Below are 14,505 nucleotides of genomic sequence, written 5' to 3'. Positions count from 1 at the left end.
AGCCCCGCGCAAAGAAAGGCCCAGGGCCCGCTTTTATCACATCCACCATCACCGAAGACACTGGCCTCAGTCAACCAGCCAACCACTCCGAGCCATGGTTTGTACCTCTGAGTCGCCGCTATTTAAAAAAAAAAAAAATTGTTAATTGTGATGTCATCATGTTTGGTTTGTACAAATCTACAGGTACAGTTTGTCAAATCCAACTTTGTTTGAGTCGTTCTTACCTCCAGGTGTGCACAAACTACAGTTAAATCTAAATGTAAAAAAATAATAGATGTAAAAAGTTATCGGTATCGGTATCTGCTTGAAAAAAAATACCGTGCATCCCCTAAAATTCTCATCTAACCTGCTGTTTACTACTCGAAACGTGAATTTATCTATTAATAAAGTATCTATCATCAACTGTTGTCAGTATATATTATGATGATAAGAGTACCAACAAATTTGGGTCCTCCCCACATATACGTTGATGCAGACCTTGTGCGTATGCCTGCCATTGTTATCAACAGTTATGCATTATTAATAGAGAAACTAAGGAAAATGTTGACAAATACATGTGGCAATTTTGGTGAAAAATAAAAATCCTAGATCCCAGCCTTTTTCCAAAATGGATTAAAAATAAACGATTCTTTATTTGCCTGTAACCCGAGCCTTCTAAAAGTTTTCAGGCAGTAGTGTATGCCAGCTTACAAACAAACAAAAAACAATTATAGAAACCTAGACTGAGGAAATAACATGATTAAAATCTATGAAAAAGATCTTAAAAATAAATCATCTCCAAATTAACCTCTTAAAAAAATAGATCAATTTCTTCTCTGCATCAACGAGGTCTACATGGGTGATCTTGGTATCGAGATACAATAAAGAGGAAACTTTGCTGTCTGCTGTAGATGTGAACATGCTCTGGCCAAACGTAAATGAAACTGCTCAGTCAGTGAGTTTTTGTGGTAAAGGAATGATACTTGACCGTTGAAACAGCTAAGTGTTAGCTTTAGACCTTAGTTGCATTAATCTTTTGTTTAATGAACATATTAATGACATGTGCGGGTCTCCGACTATTGGCTGGTTTTAGACATTCTCTCCTTTTAAGTGCTTATGGTTTGAATTGTCTTCTGTTTTCCTAAAATTGGTTTTGTTGAGCTTTTGGCTGATGTTCATTTGGTTATGTTTGATTTATAGCATGTGTATTTGATGCAAGAATTGTGTAGCAATTACCAAAAAACAGACAGATACAGCACAGACACAGCCCAGTTGCCCCCTATACAAAGGGCTGGCGGTTTTTAATAGACAAAGCAGGCCATGTGATAATAACATCAGCCTTTTTTTATATAAAATATGGCCAGTGTGGACAGAAGGCCCTTATACGCTTAAGCATGACCAGCTATGCCGTATGACTCTTGGTTGTTCACATGTAACTGAACAAGGTTGCATGCTATACTTCAAGGTCATTAGTGAAAGTGAAACAACAGACGCTTGTAACCTGTGCGCTTAAGACCGATGGCACACACTTACTCTTTTATTGTACGCACAGGAGCCCGTGTTCACAAACAGAGCTCATATTTTCACGAGGTGCTGCCCCCTGTGGTGTGGTGAGTAACATCAAAAGGCACACAACACTGCACCACACCAGGTTCACTGCACATGAAGGAGAAAGGTGCAAGTGGAACCTCAATAGTTATAAAATGGCCTCAATATGGCCAATTTTCACATGCGTTTCATCCCCTTTTGTTAGACTGGAACTCCTGTTATTTCCTTATGTAGAAGTTTCAGTATGCATTTCCCTGCATATGTTGGAGGATTAGGGAGTGGGACCCCAGAATACACACATTGGAATGTGAAGTGCGTGTTTTGAGCAGCCTCACAATGAGGAATGTTGTTACATCTTTAAGTGGCATGAGCATTCAGTGTCTGCTATGAGTGACAGCAGGTGATGGGAGTGCCCCGAGGCCTGTTGGTCACCTCACCATATGTGTCCATACACACACACACGCGCCCCCCCCCACACACACACAACAGTGTATATGTTTTAATAAGTGTTTGCCTTATCTCAACTAGTCAAACTGAGAGAGTTTGTCCCATCAATGGGCCTTTCATACATTTTTGCTCAGGTATTGTTTGGACAAGCTTTGGCAGGTGCTTAGTCGTGTTCTAGTCTGTGGGATATGTAGTCTCTTTGTGCAGCTTTATTCCATTAAACAAAAGCTCACGATGCACATTTTTGTGCATTATGCTCGTTCTCTGTCTGTCTTCATCCATTCCTTTTCACTCTTTATGCCACGCCTGGTTGACAGGAGATGATGCTTGACCACCAAGCATGGACGGCTGAGTCTGCTCCTATCACTTGAGATTAGCACGAGTGTTATCACACGCCGGCCGCACGGTGGTCTAGTGGTTAGCATGTTGGCCAACACAGTAACAGTCTGGAGATCGGGAAGATCTGGAAGATCTCCCTTAGGCATTTCTGTGTGGAGTTTGCATGTTCTCCCCGTGTGTGTGTGAGTTTTCTCCGGGTACTCCGGTTTCCTCCCACATTCCAAAAACATGCATGTTGGGTTAATTGGTGACTCTAAATTGTCCATAGGTATGAATGTGAGTGTGAATGGTTGTTTGTTTATATGTGCCCTGCGATTGGCCGGCGACCAGTCCAGGGTATACCCCGCTTGTCGCCCGAAGTCAGCTGGGATAGGATCCAGCATGCCCCCGTGACCCTAAAGAGGAGAAGCGGTATAGAAAATGGATGGAGGGAAGGTTATCACACGCAGTAGACCAATACCAAACAATTACTGTTTTGTTCCCCTATTAATTTCTACAATCTGTCCTACCAGACTAAACAGCTTCCTACTAAGAATTCTCCCCACTAGCATCAAGTTTTCCTTGCTTGACAGTATTCTGACGATGAAATGGTAGCTGTCAAAGAATCTGTTTGTGTTTGTGCCTCACCATGTCAGAGGTACCGTGTTGCACACAGCTGCTTCACGTTAACTGTAAGTTGGAAGAAGCGTGCTACATTTAAAAGTGGCACCTCCCTCTCGTTCACTTCCTCCTTTCCTTTCCCTTTGCTAAGTGAACTGGTCCCTCTCTTTCAAACCAAAACATCCCTCCATGCAGTTAATTCACACAGCCGTTAAGTCAGCTGACATGTCTGGAAGGAGGCCAGAGGTAATTCTACCCGAAGATCCAATCCCAGTCCTGGGCCTCTGAACGCTGGGGTTCCCCTTTGTTGAGCTCCTCCCCAAAGCCCTGAACTGAGGTTGAAGTTAGGAGGTGCTTCATACAGCACCCCAGACTGAACTACTTAAAGAGGTGATTTGAAAGGACATTCCACCTTGTCCCGGGAGTGCTGTCCCTCTTCTGTTTCCTGCTCTCGAGAAAGATTTTGGGAAGAAATTCAATGTACTTTGGATGTCAAGGGTTACTAGACCATATCAGAGCTCCGGCTCACCCAGGCATCTTCAAATGTTCTTTTGTGAAATCTAATACTCTTTGACCCATTTTATCACACTTTCTGCTTGAAAGTTTAAGGGCACTTTGTGGAAAAGATAATCCCTGCACTTCGTATTCAGCAGTTAATGCCTTAATTTATGCAGAAAAAGTTAAAAGGCATTGCATATTGAAAATCCAAACCTTGATCACCCATGTGAGAGTGGCAGCTTGTAGTCTTAAAACCTCAACCTTGTATGAGTCAATACAAAGTAGGAATCTCAGCTCAGTTCTGCCAACTCTTGCCTTCCTTATTGGGGCTTACAGTCGATCGAGGTGACCCAGTGGATGTCAGCTTGATCGCTAGTCTCACACTTTGTAGCCTCAAGCGCATTCCCAAACAGTCCTTATATGAAGCTTGGAACCCTCTACTGGTTTTGGTCCTGCTTCATTTCAAGAGACTCAAATAGTTCACAGTCAAATTGATTCTTGGCTACAATGTGTTGGACAAACTTCATTTGGGAACATCATGACAGACAGATTTAAGTCGCTGTCTGGAATACACTCCCCTCCCATATTGCAGACGAAAAGCCAAGGAAGTTCAGGCATATCATTTTCATGACATTAATTTAAGAAAGCTGAACTGAGCCACTGCCACTCCAGTGAATGGAAACAATATCGTTTTCACAAACATGACCACAATCAAATCTCCCAGTGTAACCATCAGTGGGCCATCGACGTGAGCAAAGCCGCCATTTCTGCCTGCTACTACCACCACACACTTCTGACAGCTCATTCACTCCAGGGTACAATGGATATTTACTGCATCACATGTGTCTTTATGTGTGTTTGAGCCCTTAAAACCCTTCAGGCTATCACTGTCAGGGTCATACCCGTCACAACAGGATTTCCCCTCTTTGATGGCCACTTATGGATGTGACCTCTTATCTCCCTCCATGTTGTACCTCACACTCACACATACACACACACAGAGTGCTGATGCCACTGGCCTACTCCTATTGCGGTGGCAGGTGGAATTAGCAGTAATTACGAGCTCATTAACTGCAATGTTGTAATTCCCAAATACGTGGCACCGTATGTGTGTGTGTGTGTGCAAAAATATTTGTCACACATTGTTTCTTTACACATGAGCAAGCTGTAAATAATGCTGAGGAGGAAAATACTTTCTAAATTTAGTGGCTACCCAAAGGCTGCCGTTCTACTTTTAATTGTCTTGTGAGTTACTGTAAGCGTTTAACGATACGACACGTCTGAGAATGTGGAGTAGCACAACAAATTAAAAGACATTTTAATGACTGATTTGCGCCTTGTTACACACAAGTGCCCCTAACAGCCAGCCAGCAACGTGGCATCATTCAGTAGTATTTTATTAAATGTTTGCAAAGAAATGCATGGCAGTGTTTCCTTGACAAGAGCATCACAGTAGATAGGTTTTGAGCAGCTAAATCATGCAGATTTCTTCAGTAGAGGTAACATATATTGTGATGAAAACCACAGCTACATTTGCTTACATGTCATGTACTATATAGTCTGACCAAGTATGTCAGAGTTTGAGGTTTTCAAGATATAGCATGGGAGTGGTCTGCAGGGTGGGTGCTTTCCAGCCCTATATGGTGCTGTATTACCTCATGCAGGGGAACATACTCTAGCCAGAAATCAATGTGTCCCACAATACTCACATGTATAGGGGAAGCATTTTATAAGGTTTGATGTTGTACTGTATGTAATTGGAATAAAATCCTGTCAGGATAGTGTCTCTCACCCATAAGGCAGTATACAGATAATTGTGCCTGCTTCCTGGCGATAGCAGTTGAAATGGTCCAAGAACCCATGTTGCTCGCCATCTGTGTACCCCAGCTGTATGTGCAGACTCTCGCAACATAAGCAGGTAAATGGCAAAACTGCATTTGTATTTAAATAGGATATATTATTTGATTTTATTTGAATTCTACTCTTGACTTTTATGTGTTATTCTGTGCTGAACCAAGAGAAGATGATTGGATTTTATAGCAGCACATTTCTGCCAGGCTTTTATTGTCTTGTGCCCGGAGATTTTGTTGTGTGAATGGTTGTTTGTCTCTATGTGCCCTGTGATTGACTGGTGACCAGGCCTGGCACTTTGTTCACTGAGATAGGCTCAAGCTTCCCCATGACCCTGAGCAGTATAAAATGGATGGATGAATGAATGTTTTTTTTGCACCTGTTATAATATGGACTGCCACAGGCTGGCACTGAGATGTGTATCACAGTCTGCAGCCATTAACTTCACAATCACAGATATCTCACATAGTCTTATCTCTCATGCCATCCCACATATAAACCTTAGAGAATATAATGACTTCAGCAGCCCCCCTTTTCAGTCTCTGAGTCGGCCGCTTGGTGCCAATCTAGCAGTGCCAGTTTTCCATTTGATTGAAAAGGCATCAGTATAACCAGGACGCCTTCTGATTTAGCCATTTTGGGTTAGTCCATGTGACACTGTGGATTTTATTAGGAGTGGAACTTTCCTGTCCACTGTAAAAATTGCACAAAGTCTTTCCATGCATTTGCACAGCCAGTTTGGAGAGAAATGATTTAACTCTAAGAAGGCACTAACACCAAGTTTTACTGGGGTTATCTATATTTAAACATCACGCTACGTCATCTTTTAACCCTGTTGGTGAACAAGGAGTACTCTGTATGAGCTGCAATGTATATTTTCATCAAGATTACGTCTGAGTTTAAACTCGCTGAAGATAATAATTTGCCGTCCTGTGGCACATTCGACACCTTTGTACTTATAAACATTATGAACATTATTGTTCTGTCATTACTAATATTGTAAAATCTGTCTCTTTCTGTATAGAATACTTTACCCATGTATTCATTAATTTATGAAATTAGAACTGCTTATCAACTGATACCAGACCTCTGCACATTAAATATGACAATTCCAACTGTCAGCAAGAACATCTGCCACAAACCACTGCAGGCTCACTTGTTTTTATCTCAGCAGTGTTCCATTAAAGTTCATTTCAACACATCGTTCAACTTTGGCGAGATGAAGGAGAGGAGAGTGCATAGCTCTCTCACAATAAGCTGCAAAAACTAGCATGCACACTGAGATAAGCAATTAGTTCAATGGTTTGCATAGTGGGGTACCAAAGAAGCTTGTTCATGAAAGCAGACTATTTAGCTCAGCAGATACTCAGCCACTGAGTCCATGAGGACACAGTCATAGTGTGTGTGTATTTTCTCTGTAAATAGAAACTATTGTTGGCCATTTATCACTGCAGAGTTGTAAAAGTGGAAACACCATTTCTCACCAATTCTCACTTTTACCAGCACGACAGACACTACATGTTACTGGGTTAATGACAAATGTACCTTGCACTGATCCACAAACCCCGGTACCGGGCCGTGGGTCATTTGGTACCGGGCCACACAGAAAGAAAAAATAATTTCCATTATTTCATTTTTTTTCAATGTTTTATTTTGAAAAGTGGCCGGATTCTCTCTGTTTCATCTGTCTCACTTGACGCTTGTCCATTGTGCTTGTGCTAACTTTCTCTCGCCGCACAGATAGACTACTACTGTATTTTTACCATTTTTCTTTCACCTCATATTTGGTCTCAAATGCTGATACTATGTGGGAATGCATAAAGGTAAGTTTTGATGACTTATTGAGTGCTAATGTGCACATTTGTCTCAAGTTAATTCATGCTAGCGCACTGCCTTTTATCACACACGTTAAACAGCGATGCAATAATCTTTCTGGAAAAACTTGGCTGGAACTTGAACTGGTGGCTGATGGGTCTGCATTCATTTTGTGCTTTTAATTTGATTTTATTCATGTCTTAGTTTTACACAATACATAATAAATAAGATAAATTAGATTGCTATAATGTACATGTTCTCCCCGTGCGTGCGTCCACATTCCATACTCTGTTTCCTCCCACATTCCAAAAACATGCATTAATTGGCGACTCTAAATTGTCCATAGGTATGAATGTGAGCGTGAATGGTTGTTTGTCTATATGTGCCCTGTGATTGGTTGGCGACTAGTCTAGGGTGTACCCCACCTCTCGCCCGAAATCCGTTGGTATAGTCTCCAGCATACCCCGCATACCCCTAATGAGGATAAGCGGCATAGAAAATGAATGGATGGAACACAGAAGAGGCAATGATGTAAGTGCAGCTGGCTCTGAATGATAGTGTGAGCCATATGTCTTCTTGATATGCGATTCAAAACTAATTTGACTTTGTGATGATGAATGAGTTTAATTTCATCCCAATATCTCTTGAATGTATCCTCAGACATTTATTGCAGCATTTATTGAATCAGCACGGATATTCTGCAGGCTCATGGAAGTGAAGCCATTGTCTGGGTTAGGACAAACAGAGGACTTATCGTCATGTGAGCTCAACAAAAATCGTTAATATTCTGGTAAAAGCATTGATGGTCCCCGAGCAGCCTGTTATGATAGAAATAAATACAAAATAAAGATGGTTCACTTTCAATTTGTAGTGCAATAATAAGTAATAATAATATATAATGAGATTAATACATAATACAAAAAGTCCAGTCCTGTGTGTGTTTTTATCACTCCCTCTCTGTTGTGTTGAAAAGCCGCATGGCGTGTGGGAGGAATGATCTTCTTAGTCTTTCAGTTGAGCAGGGCAGTGATAGTAATCTGCCACTGAAATTGCTCTTCTGTTGGGAGATGATGCTGTGTGTTGGATAATGTTGGTTGTCAATGATGGAAAGGAGCCTCCTTTGGTCCAAAGTGTCCTTTGCTCTCCCACAGATGTCAGGCTGCCAGCTCAGTGGACAGAGCCTGCCTTCCGCACCAGTTTCCCTAGGCGTGTAGCATCCTTCTTGAGGCTGCTCCCCCAGCACACTACTGCATACAGGAGGGCACTAGCTACCACAGTCTGGTAGAAGATCTGTAGCAGCTTCTTGCATACGTTGAATGGCGCTAGCCTTCTGAGAAAGTACAGACTGCTCTGTCCTTTCCTACACAGAGCATGCAGTTTGGCAGTCCAGTCCAATTTAATCATCCAGATGCACTCCCAGGTATTTGTAGGTGTGGACCACCTCCACATGGTCACCTTTAATGAGAACAGGTTCTGGGTGCGTCCTATTTCACCTAAAGCCCACCACCATTTCCCTGGTCGTTGTGGTGTTGAGGTGCAGGTGGTTTGTGTCGCACCAGTTGACAACAAGTTCTGGATCAGTTTTCTGTCGTCATGCTCCTGTCCATTCCTGATCCATCCCACGATAGCTGTGTCGTCCGCATACTTCTGTACATGGCAGAGCTCAGAGTTGTACTGAAAGTCGGACGTGTACAGGGTAAACAGAACAGGTGAGAACACAGTTCCCTGTGGTGCTCCCCTGCTGCTGGTCACAGTGTCGGACCTACAGTTCCCCAGTTGCACATAATGAGGTCTGCCAGTCAAGTAGTCTGTGATCCAGAGGTGTCCCCTCCCATGCTGGTGACTTTTGTGGGGGGCAGCTATGTGTGGGATGAGCTGGTCAAACCTGTTAAAAAACTGGTTCAACTGGTTTGCCCTTCTCACATCCCCCTTCAATGTGGGTACTTCTCTTTGTGCTTCAGCACATGATGGTCTTCAGTCCCTGCCACACCTTCTTCATGTTGTTGTTCTGCATCCTCTGTTCCATTTTCTTTCTGTACTGCTCCTTTGCCGCCCTTAGCTGGACTCTTAGTTTCTTCTGTACCTTCAGTGCTCATTTGTCAGGGTCTTTGAAGTTGTTCTTCTTCAGGTTCAGAAGGCCTTTGATTTCACTTGTTATCCAGCAAGCAGCGTACAGTCCTTACTGGCACAACAACATCCATGCAGAACTTGATGTGGTACGTGGTGCAAGCGACCATTTTGTCTATATTGTCACTGTTGGGGGCCCTGCAATACATCCCAGTCAGTGGTCTCGAAGCAGTCTATCAGAGCCTGCTCAGCCTCAGGGGACCACTTCCTGAATGAGCGTGTGGTTTTTGGTCATTTCCTCACATTTGGTGTATAATGGGGTTTGAGCAGGACCAGGTTGTGGTCTTCCCTCCCCAGTGCAGGCAGGGGTGCGGCACTGTATGCATGTTTGATATTTGAATACATCAGGTCTATAGTCCTGTTGCTCCTGGTGTTACAGTCCACATACTGGTAGAAAGCAGCCAATGTTTTGTCAAGTGTCCTCGAGATTGAAGTCCCCGGAGATTAGGATAAGAGCCTCTGGATGCTGTGTTTGCAGTTCATTCGTTGCGTAGTGGCTGACGTCGCACGCAGCCTCCGCATCAGCGTGTAGAGTATGTATAGTAAGTATGTAAACAACAATAACAATGGCGTGACTCAATCCCTGGGAATTTAGTAGGGAGGTAGGCTGACAGCCAGGAGTTCAATGTCCCTACTGCAGATGGACATGGATATGCGCTTACTTAGTGCCGCTGAATAAAGAATATAGTGACCACATGTTAATAATGTGTAGTAAATGATGTGCTAACGGTTCCAGTCCAAAAGAACAATGTGATGTTGTTGCTATCTGGAGACGTCCCCATTATGAACCCTACGGCAGTTTAAGGCCATTTGGGACGAATAAGAACGCCTGTTAATGGCGGCGCTTGACACTTAATGTTGTAATTATTCCATGCATGCAATGTCATTAATCTGATCTTTGCATTGTGACAATGTTTGGGGATTTCCCAGTGTTTTAATCACTGTTCTGAGGACGAAGTGATGTTGGGGGAATCATAATTAATACCATTTTTTATGAAATGGCTTGATTAAAGCGGTACTCAACTGTAAGGCAATAACCCAACCTTGGGAGTTGGGCGTTATAAGTTATTTTTTAACGAATAGGTGGAGAAGACTGTGATGTTTGTGGAAGAGATGGTCCACTGGAGTGAGAGCATCATGTTCCCCAAGTTGATCAGGTTGCCCTTCTCTTCCCACTCTTCTTTTTATGCTCATCCTTGAAATGTTCTCCTCTCTTCCCACACACCACTTCAGATCACGTTTGCTATTCTTTTTTGAATGTGCTTGTGTTTGGTTCTCCTCAAGCTCAGATCGTCTTTTATTTCGTCCTGTGCAGTTGATGGAAGATGCTGGAGTTGCTGCATGTTGGCCATTGTGGACTGATATCAACTTTTGGCAGGGAAATGAAATTCCTTTTCAGTATTTCACAAAAAGCGCACCCACGGGAAGCTAAAGATGTTTATCTGTCCAGGGTTTTGTAACTTGAGTTTTCAATTTTTTTGACTCTGAGGAGACTTAAGAATTGAAGGCGACTAAAACTTTAAAAACTTTCTGCAGATCAAAGCTGAGGGCAACTTTTGTGCTCACTAAACTCTGTGCTTCAAGTCAGTGTCTCTTGACTTACAGTGGTGGGAAAAAGTGTTTGCGCCCTTCCTGATGTATTATTTTTTTTGCATGTTTGTCACACTTAAATGTTTCAGATCATCAACAACATTTAAATGTTAGTCAGTGACAACACAACTGAACACAAAATGCAGTTTTTAAATGAAACTTTTTATTATTAAGGGAGAAAAAAATCCAAATCTACATGCAAACAGCAAACAGACACTTTGCATGTGAAGTGATGGCAGATGGCGTGCAGCAGTGTAAGGAAACGTAGTAATGCAAAATAAGAATATATAAGAAACGCAAGTGTCAACAAAAATTAGGGCTTCCCAGACCTTTCCTCTCTTCTCCGTCCTCCCCGGCACAACCAAGTGCACACCATTTATTGCTTACGCGTACCTAAGCGTATGTTTTGACCTGGACACGCAGTGCTGGATGATGACGTCACTAAGCATCACTGCTACTACAGCATAAATTACCAGGCGTACAAAACATCCTTACTTTGCATATTGTCCTCATAAATGTCACTTAAAAGGAGTTTCCAAATGAAGACAGATTAGTTAAATATGAATACTGAAAGAAGCAAATTAACTGACCAAATTAAGAAAAAGCGAATCAAGTGTATTTCACAGGTCCATTACAATTCCCATGACCACCATATATATACCCGGAAGATGATGACGTCAAAAACACAGACTGGATGTCTTTATCATTAAAAGTAAAACACACATCCATATACCTGTACATAAGTGCTAAAAAACACACATCCATATAAAGCCTGCCGTGCTTAAATCCAGTGCTTTATTTCTTAGTATCAATTCAATCGATTGATTACCTTTTTCAATGATGTTATATCAATATATGCCGTCCAGAATGAAAAACTTGCTAAACACAAATCGATGTAGTTGAATCGTAGGAATATAAATCGATGCATCGATGTAGTGAATGAATCCTTACACCCCTAGTGTTCATGACTCCACCATAAGAAAGACACTGGGCAAAAACGGCCTTCATGGCGGAGTTCCAAGAAGAAAACGACTGCTGAACAAAAAGACCATTAAGTCTTGTCTCAATTTTGCCAGAAAATATCTTGATGATCCCCAAGATATTTGGGAAAATACTCTGTGGTCTGACGAGACCAAGGTTGAACTTTTTGGAAGGTGTGTGTCCCAACCAGCGGCCTAAACCATTAGGTTTAGGGGACACTCACTTTTTCACACAGGGCCATGTAGGGATTTTTTCTCCATTAATAATAATAAGTTTCATGTAAAACAGCATGATGTGTTCAGTTGCGCTGTCACTGACTAATATTTAAATTTGTTTGATTATCTGAAACATTTAAGTGTGACAAACATGCAAAAAAAAATACGAAATTAGAAAGGGGACAAACACTTTTTCACACCACTGTATATACAAGCCTATGCCCACATTGTCCCACCGCTGTGGTTCTGTTTATTCAAGGCAGCCTCAATAGGTTATGTCTCTGTATACATTAATGGTTTTTGTGAATTTTTGACTAGCTATCATATTAATAAAGTCTGAATAGTTATCCCTGTTTGTGCATCCATATTATCCTGGTGGTGTCGGCAGTATTTGACTTTTAGGTTCAGCTGACTCTCACACCAGTAGAGAGTGTTTGTCTGTTTGCTCTGAATAAACATGACCTTTATTGCTTCATACATCTGGTAGTGGTATTGTTCTGATGGTGAACAACAGCTGCGAGGTTTGTCCTCCAGCAGTGAGGGTATCGAATGAGGAAAGAATGACACATTCATGCGCCGGGTAAACTGGCAGAGGGGAGCTCAACTTGTTTGTGCGCTTTTTCATTTTAAGGGACTAAATTGTATCGTTGAATAAAAAAAGTAGATCCTTTAATGTCACAGTAAAGAAATTTACATGAGCAATACCACATATGGAGCAACTTGACGGTTAGCACTTTGCTCAGGGGGACATTTACACAAGGTGGTTGTTTTGGTCATTTGTTTATATGCTTCTCCAGCAAAGTAAAAAACTGCAAGAGCTGTGTTTCTTAACAAAGTGCCAAAGTCAAGTACAGTTGTCCCTCACCATATTATGGTTCAAATTTTGCGGCTTGACCATGTCACGTTTTTTAAAAAGACTATATATATCAGTTAATAGATGATTAGTCAAAAACATGCACATGTAAGCAAATGTTACATATTTTTGCCTAAATTAAGCAGTTTCAAGCATAAAAATGGCTAAATGAACTAAAATACAACTAGTATAAGGCATTCAAAAGACTCAAAGATGTTGGCGTAGTATTCTACAGTAGTCACTAGGTGTCAGTAATTTTACTGTAATGATCGATGAGGCACACAAGGATCAGACTTGATCGACGGAACAACAGGCTTTTATTGCGGTTTGAATGATCTCACAACAGGCACAATAATCCCTAATAAAAATCCCTAATAAAAACACGGGCTACTTTTGCAGTTCTCACCCACACAAAGCTGAAACTCAAATCTGAACCCCTGTTTGAACACATGTATAGTAATACACACAAACAAAGGTAAAAGGTTTTCTATGCTGTAACTATGAAAATATTCCATTTATAAAGAAGGAATCCTACTTCACGGAAATTCAATTATCACGGTCCGGTCTAGAACCAATTAACTGCGACAAACATATGTACTGTTGGCAAGCATAATCTTAGTGTTTTTACTTATGAGGTTGTTGTTACATGAATGCTTAGATTTGACTGCAAACATAATGTAAATGCTGTTGCTGAACTGAAATGCCAATACAATAATAAATTGAGATCACTTTTTAATACATCACAGCATATTGTTACAATCTTTACAAGTGTTCCTCCGAAGATGCTAAAAGCTGCACAGGCAAGACACAAGATTGATGTAATAGGCTGATGAGTTAAAAGTGCATTCACAGAAATTCACAAAAAAGTAAGTTCATAGCACACATCAGCGATTACACGAACAGTGAGCCAGAGAAGTATCTCATCTTACATTTTACATGAACGTACCTGCAACATAAAGGCAACCTGACAGCTCTTTCCGATGTGAAATCTTGTCTGCTCTTTTTGTGTCGAAGATATTCGCAGGCTAGACAGAACATGCTTTGGCCCTAACCCCCCACGGCTGTCGTCAAGTCCCCCAGGCTACAGGGTGACCCATTCAAGCACCCAACCGGAAGGACCTCCACTCCCCTCCAGTATAGAGTATAGATATGACCTCAATAGGGCACCCTCTCACTTTACAGTATAAGAGCAGTCTATCCTATAATGATACAAAGGCGGGCACATCCGAACCTCTACCTTGTGCAACCTGGCTTACTTTATGTATACCAGACTGACAGTTTTGTTTGAGTTGAGATTAATCTTATTTGACCAGTCAACCTGCTCATGCCGGATGTACAGTCATGGAAAAAATGATTAGACCACCCTTGTTTCTTCAGTTTCTTGTTCATTTTATTGCCTGATACAACTAAAGGTACCTTTGTTTGGACAAATATAACAATGACAACAGAAATAGCTCATAAGAGTTACATAGTTTTTTGGCAGTATAATGCTATAGCTATTCATGTAAGAACTTAAGTGATTTTGGTTATTATAATGAAAACCACGGAAGTTGCTAGATATCAGCTCTTAAATTAAACTCTTATGAGATATATTTGTTATCATTATATTTGTCTACACAAATGTACCTTTAGTTGTACCAGGCATTAAAATGGATCAATAAA

General features: G+C 41.4%; 1 protein-coding gene across 12 annotated transcripts in view; it reads left to right on the top strand.

Annotated features, from left to right (window-relative positions):
* The window catches only part of LOC129186146 (neuron navigator 1-like), a 115,225-nt gene that overhangs the window by 78,993 nt on the left and 21,727 nt on the right, over nucleotides 1-14,505 (top strand). The gene's annotated exons all lie outside the window — the stretch shown is intronic.

Source organism: Dunckerocampus dactyliophorus, chromosome 1 (genome assembly GCF_027744805.1).
Source record: "Dunckerocampus dactyliophorus isolate RoL2022-P2 chromosome 1, RoL_Ddac_1.1, whole genome shotgun sequence".
Classification (NCBI taxonomy): domain Eukaryota; kingdom Metazoa; phylum Chordata; class Actinopteri; order Syngnathiformes; family Syngnathidae; genus Dunckerocampus; species Dunckerocampus dactyliophorus.
The sequence above is the reverse complement of the archived record's forward strand: the minus strand, read 5'-3'. Positions and strand labels throughout refer to the sequence as shown.